The sequence below is a fragment of the Erpetoichthys calabaricus genome, chromosome 2 (assembly GCF_900747795.2).
Source record: "Erpetoichthys calabaricus chromosome 2, fErpCal1.3, whole genome shotgun sequence".
Lineage (NCBI taxonomy): Eukaryota > Metazoa > Chordata > Cladistia > Polypteriformes > Polypteridae > Erpetoichthys > Erpetoichthys calabaricus.
Genome location: NC_041395.2, coordinates 97,858,488 through 97,864,736, shown reverse-complemented (window position 1 = coordinate 97,864,736; position 6,249 = coordinate 97,858,488).

Genomic DNA, 6,249 nt, shown 5'->3' with positions numbered 1-6,249 from the left:
GAACCCAGGTCCCCAGATCTCCCAACTGCGAGGCAGCAGCGCTACCCACTGCGCCACCGTGCTGCCCATTGTGAATTTCCCCTTGGGATTAATAAAGTATCTATCTATCTATCTATCTATCTATCGAAATCACCCCATTATCTTTCTTTACATTTCTGCAACTCCTCTCTCTTTAATCTCATCCAGCTCGTTGGTGGAACGCATCTGCAACTCGTCGGACTCTGAAACAGAGAATGGCAGGCCGCTGTGCACTTGGCCAGAAGCTGGCTGGCTGATGGTCACTGTTGTGTTTTTTCTCTCAGCTGTTAACTTGCTTGTGTGATTATTCTTCTTCTTTACTCCTGGGCTTCCTGTGCCCACCCTACGTTTTCCCAGTTTGTGTACGCACCAAGGATCCTTTTGATCCTCCAGGGACCTCTCTCCCTGGGTGGGAATGGCATGGACTGTTTGACACGCATACTCTTTTTTTCTTGTTTACAATTGTCATCGATGGATGGGCCAGTGAAGGTGGACCCCATTCCCTTACCTGGATGGGAGATGACAGCATGACAGGACTGGTGTACCAGGAGGAATGGTTGGGAGTCTCTTGCCTGGCCAGAGTAACAGATGAACACTGTGGGGACATCCTGGACAGAATGATTAGCATTCCTCTTTCCTGGTTTAGGTGGCTGGGGTGAGTGAAGTGCACTGGGACGCTGCCTCCTGTGCTCATGTTGTTTCCCCAAATGCTGAGGGGCAGCATCCCTTCTGGCGAGTTCCTGTTTGGATACCCACAAGGCCTTTTGGGGGTCTTGACTTCAAAGAGCTGCCCTTTTGGGTTCCTCTGGTGCTAGCAGGGGGGTTTGCAAGGAGGACAGTCCTCGGTCTCATGTGGGTTGATCTGCCTGATCTGGAATTGGTTCCAAGAGGCAGCGATTGGGTACCACAATTACTCAAAGGTTAGGGTCAAAAGGGAGGGCGCCACACAGCCCAGGGGAGTCTGAGTCAGGAGGTGGACGACACTTGCTTTGGAGAAGTGCAGAAGGAAAAGAGGAATTGTGACTGTATCGATTTTGAGGAAAACAAACCAATGGGAGTTTTTTTCTTTAAATAAAACCATCTATTTAAACCTGGACTGAAGTCCAAGTAGTTTTGCCTGGCTTTTGGGGGTCTATATGGCCTAGCGGCCATATAATGTTTGATTTATATTGATGTCTCTTATTTAACTTAAATAAAACTTTGACCAGAAAAAAGAAACCCATTCTGTCCAACGGAGTGCCAAGAAAGCAATTAAAATTTCTTGTAATGCAACTGAGAAATTTGTTTGCTTCCAATCAAATAATCACAATTATCACAAATAACAGCTTGGCATATTTGTATTGTATACTGCATTTTCAAACTAAACACATTGTTATCACTACAGAGTGCTGTTGTCTGCTCAAATGAAAAGGATCTCAAAAGCTTAAGAAATGTTCTTAAACAATCAAGTAGGTAATCTTTAACAACCTCCATAGACGTCGTGTCTCATCTGAAATACTGCGCAGACAAAGGAGCTCCAGCAGGGAGATTCAGTTCTGTCTGTAGGTAATATTAACAATATTAAAGTTTTGAACAGTGCTGTATCGCTGTTCTGTTTTTTGGGTTGGTCGATACATTGTATACAAATTGCAAAGGCCGTCATTATCAGGAACCAAATTATACTGATTTGAGTGGCATCTTGGATGGAAGGCCAATATGATCCTGTCCTTGCAGAGATGCTAAGTTAATGGAAGAATAGTAGCAGATACAGTATATGTTAAAATGGCAGCAATCGATTTTCCTCCATATACCAGTAGTTGCTTGTGTCATTCAGTGCCCTGCAGGGCTGCCTGGCCCTTTATTGCTCAACAGGCCCATGGACTTGTAGGGACACCATCAGGGTAATAAGAGAGCGACTAACACCACCATTATAGTACTGAACAGATTTCACTAAAATCGTTTGCTTTTTGTACGGATAAAGTAGCAACTCAAAAGATGGCCCATCAAGTGAGCAGAATGAAGCAGCACTAGTGGTACTGCTAAGGGTACAAAGTACTGTGAAATTCTTATTTGCACATCCAACCAATATGCAAAACATTGCCACACTCCAGAAGTAATAAGGGAAAAACAAAATCCAGTGGTGCTTCGTACTTTGAGCTTGATTTGTTTCAGGAGGTCATCTGAACTGTTCGAAGTCCGAATCAATTTACCCCATTAGAAATAATGGAAAGTGAATTAATCCATTCCCAAACCCTAAGCAATACCTATTTTGATAAACTCAAACAGCAAAGACACATAATTTAAGGTAAAAATAATACAATTAAATGCTTTAAGTAGTAAATTAAAACATGAAAACAATAAATAAAATATGTAAATACTTTAAAATAAAGTGAAAATTGCATCTACTGTACCTTCATGCTTCACAATATGTTCCATTTCCACCTCAGTTGTCAATACTACAATCTTTCTCTTAGGCTTTGTTGCTTCCACACTCTTCTTGGATGCCATGGTTAATAGATAGAGGTTTTATATTATATATATATATATATATATATATATATATATATATATATATATATATATATATATATATATATATAAAGTATCTATCTATCTATATAACCAAGCACATCAAAAATAAAGTGGAAAAAAAAGCACTGACAACACAGAAGTGTAACCCAAGAAGTGCTTTAACAGCGAGAACGAGGAATGACTTGGGTACACAACAGTTTAAACGCCATCGGTTGCGGCATTTTTTCACTGCACACGGATCAAATTTCTCTCGATTTCAACTGTTCAAACACTTTAAGTACAAGGCACCATTATAACCCAGAATTCAAAAAAAGGTCTTTCAGGGGACGGCCCCCTTATAGAGCAGTTTTAAATTCACTTATGAAGTTTGAAAGTGTACCCTATATACAAAGATATTTCCCCCTTGTGTATTGTGGTTTTCTTCCACAACTCACTAATGCTTTGGGGGATTAATGGATGAGTTTAAAGTGGCCCAGTATGAATCGGGGAAGACGTCCATTAATGGACTGCCACAACATCATATTTTGGGTGATGCAGATATTGTGCAGTTGAAAAAAAGCAAACATTCCGAATAAAACCCTGAAGTTAAAAATGTAAGAGCAAATCAATGAATTGAAGCCATTAGTCATATTTTTGGAAAAAAAGAGCTGATGTGACCATACTTGAACTTTCCTATATTTGTGAAAGTTAACATGGACTTATCTAATACTATTGTCCTTCTTTTGCTAATGACTAGCGAGATATGCTAGTTTACTCACCATTTATGTCACAAAAAGCAAATAATAAATGTTGGTACCTAGTCTATCTTGATTATTGTGGTACCCTTGGACATCAACATCAACATCTGACAAAATACAGCCTTATAGATTTAAAAACAAGGCAAAATGGAAGCCTGTTGGCCTAGAATTGAACGGCTTTGCAGTGAAAAATGATATGACTTATTGTCCACCTTAATAAACTTAAGTGTCTGTGTGCCTCTGTCATTCTAAAAGATGGTGCATCACAACCATTTATAGTAATACAATGCAATGCATTTGTCACTCTAATAGATGGAGCATCACAAACATTAACACTGTTCTTACGAATTCCATACCAGATAGCATATAACAGACATAAGCATTGCATGGTGCACCGCAAACTTTAATGCTGATGTCTACGTTGATTAATTGGATTTTAATCAATTTTAGATGGGTAGCATCGCTGGTTAACACATAAAGAACAAGCAGGCTGCACGCTCAACATAACTCAAGTACACGATCCAGGGAGTGTTCTATAGCAGTGCTAGTTACCATGTAACCTGGTGTTTGCTGGAGGATCACAAAGGTTTGAAAGATCAGTTTTACATGCATACCTACTCTTTAGACTCTGGGCTTTTTTTTGAATCAGGAGCAGCATACCAATGACTCTTTCCCCCTAACCCCAAGTGGAAAAAATCATACATAAAGCTTTGATGACAAATTTAGCGCCATCACTTGGTTCTCCGCCGCAATGAGTCAAGTTTCAAGATGCCAGTCATTTCTTGTCCTTGGTGCATTTCTGATATTGATCTGCATTCTTGTCTTTTCAGATTACTGTGGCTACCTTTAAGTGCACAAATGGTGCTTGATTTCTCATCTCTCTTCGCTGGCTTGAGCTGCATTGCCTTAACTGGCTTCACTTGCTAGCCAAAAATGATAAAGACTCAGCATTAAAGAGAAACGCAAGTCAATGTACATCGAAAAGAGAAGATACATTCTTTTTAATAGCTATGTTCATGGTTAATATCTGTTTATGTTATTTGAAAATAGGTACTGTTTCTTTGGAATATTAAAAATACTTTAACACGCACAGTCTGTAGAGAAAAGATGTTTCCTATGCCAAGAATTCCTGTTCCAATTGTCTTAAAGAGACATAAGTTTGGTATGCTAATTGCTTAGAATTCATAACTAAATGGAACAATATAAGTAATAGTGAGGTATAAATAATGCATGTGAAGAATTTAAAACAAAGAAAAATCATGTTGGATACATGAGGACTTTTCAAAATCCAGCCATCCATTTTTCCATCCACTTCTGGATCTGTTTTTGCTTTGGAAAGTCACACCCCGACTCTCTCACTGTAGCACAATTTAGAGTCTTGTCTTTGGAATTCAGAAGGAAAGAGACATGGCCATTGTGCAAGCTCCAGGGCTGTGAGGCAGGGCCTATAAGCATCGTTCTACCTATGGGACACCACAGACACGAAACGGTTTAATCCCGGTGCACACTCCGGAACACTATCCAATGTGTCACCCTCTGATAATAAATCACAACGTAATTCTGGCAATATGTTTATATAAACATGGAAACAGAACAGACAAGTGTAGACAGGTCAAGTAAACATAATTTAGCTTGTCAAAGAATATAAAAGTAACAAGGGTGCAGTGGCAGGCAGCCCCCAAGGAAGTCTGTATGCATCATTTAGGATGAGGAAATTTTCCACATTCACAGACCACCAGTGTGGGTTCACGTCAATTTAGTCTTTATGTGCAGAGCTGGAAAGCAAACATCCTGACTTTTCCATTTTTTTTTTTGTTCAGACCATCTGCAGAATGTGACTAATAATTACCCCGGAGATTATTACATGGACACACGCCACACTTGCATGGAACTACTTCTGATGACAGATTGCATATAATTCATCACTTTAATAACATACAAAAGTCCCTGATAACATAGAGGGCACACTTACTTATTTTTGCCATTTTAATGAAAATACTGTGTAAGGTTATAACATAAAAAAGTATTTTCAAAATGGCTTTTGATATTTGGCTGTTTTAGGAATTTTAATAGAATCTATTAATAACAAAATGTAGATCTATGTGTGTACATACTACATTGCTTTTTTGTGTTCAATATTATTTTTTGTTGTATTTATTTATATGTACTCTGTCTGTGATAATGTATAGCATTACTATGCCCATATCAGAGAGTAAGCTGTGTAAAGATCACTTGAAGTTTAAAAAATTAAGCTTTGGTCAATATAAGGTGCATTTCAATGTTAAAGACTTTAGAACAGTTTGTTGTGTTATAGATAACAGAATTTAAACAAATATGCAATTAACTGTGTGATTTGTAATGTTTTGTCTAAGATGTGATCTTAAATTATTTTCAGCCCATGTTCTCCTTCCTTGTTGAATAACTTAACTACAAGCACATATTTCCAATTTTTGTTTTCCTTACATTCCCAACTTCTAAGACTAATATGATTTGTCACATCCAATTGCCTTTTTTCTTTCTGCAAATGAGAAAATAAGTTATTTTGTTAAAAATTTGATTTCCCAAGTCATCCATTAAGTTCAGCATATCACCTTATATAAAATATTTTTGTACTCTGAAGCAAAGATTCAATATCTGCAGTTCAGGCAGCACTGAGCACAAGCTCTGGACAGGGTGCCAGTCATTTTAGAGTTGCCAAGCAGCCAAACAAACACATATTTGGGAAGTGGAAAGAAAACCAAAGTACATAAAAATAAAAAACAATGCAACAATAATAATATGTTCTCCCTGTTAAAGAAGTACAACTGGGTTTCTAAACTGCAATGTTCAGAGAGAAAATCTAAAAAAATACTGAAGTATTCCTGAAGTCAGTAAATATGTTGACAGAAATAAATGTAACAAGACTCCGATTAAACTGATGCCAGCTGACAGAGGCCCTTTAAAAGTCCTAGCTGACTAACATTTTCAGTTATGTCTCTGCATG